The sequence below is a fragment of the Triticum aestivum genome, unplaced genomic scaffold, assembly GCF_018294505.1.
Source record: "Triticum aestivum cultivar Chinese Spring unplaced genomic scaffold, IWGSC CS RefSeq v2.1 scaffold137203, whole genome shotgun sequence".
Classification (NCBI taxonomy): Eukaryota; Viridiplantae; Streptophyta; class Magnoliopsida; order Poales; family Poaceae; genus Triticum; species Triticum aestivum.
In genome coordinates, this window is record NW_025301179.1 from 1 (window position 1) to 892 (window position 892).

General features: G+C 52.2%; 2 non-coding genes across 2 annotated transcripts; both read left to right on the forward strand.

Moving 5' to 3' along the window:
- The first annotated feature begins 161 nt into the window (after positions 1-161).
- LOC123179329 (5S ribosomal RNA) lies at positions 162-280 on the forward strand. The gene has a single exon (XR_006490285.1). It is a non-coding gene; the product is annotated as a 5S ribosomal RNA (ribosomal RNA).
- Positions 281-577: 297 nt separating this feature from the next.
- Positions 578-696, forward strand: LOC123179328 (5S ribosomal RNA). Its single transcript, XR_006490284.1, has one exon. It is a non-coding gene; the product is annotated as a 5S ribosomal RNA (ribosomal RNA).
- The last annotated feature ends 196 nt before the right edge of the window (positions 697-892 follow it).

An 892-nucleotide genomic window follows, 5' to 3' on the forward strand; every position in this document is an offset into this window, starting at 1 on the left:
TGGCGCGGCAAGCGTGCACTGGTGCGGTTGAGAGGGAGGGGTGGAAACCGCGTTAAACTCGTCTCCGTAGTTGAGAGGGAGCGGCCAAAGCAATGTACAATCGTCTTTGTAATGGAGCTGGGAGGGGCAAGGATAAGGGACGAAGACCGGGGTAACATGTCGGATGCGATCATACCAGCACTAAAGCACCGGATCCCATTAGAACACCGAAGTTAAGCGTGCTTGGGCGAGAGTAGTACTAGGATGGGTGACCTCCTGGGAAGTCCTCGTGTTGCATTTCCTTTTTAATTTTTTTCGCGCCGCTTGCAAAACAAAACGCACGTGTAAGTAATATATTTACCGTGTTTTATTATTTTGCACGAGTGCGGTAAGTCATAGCTGGGTGCTCACGATTCACGGGTCCAGCGTCGGCGTTGTGGCGCGGTAAGCGTGCACTGGTGCGGTTGAGAGGGAGGGGTGGAAACCGCGTTAAACTCGCCTCCATAGTTGAGAGGGAGCGGCCAAAGCAATGTACAATCGTCTTTGTAGTGGAGCTGGGAGGGGCAAGGATACGGGACGAAGACCGGGGTAACATGTCGGATGCGATCATACCAGCACTAAAGCATCGGATCCCATCAGAACTCCGAAGTTAAGCGTGCTTGGGTGAGAGTAGTACTAGGATGGGTGACCTCCTGGGAAGTCCTCGTGTTGCATTCCCTTTTTAATTTTTTTCGCGCCGCTTGCAAAACAAAACGCACGTGTAAGTAATATATTTACCGTGTTTTATTATTTTGCACGAGTGCGGTAAGTCATAGCTGGGTGCTCACGATTCACGGGTCCAGCGTCGGCGTTATGGCGCGGCAAGCGTGCACTGGTGCGGTTGAGAGGGAGGGGTGGAAACCGCGTTAAACTC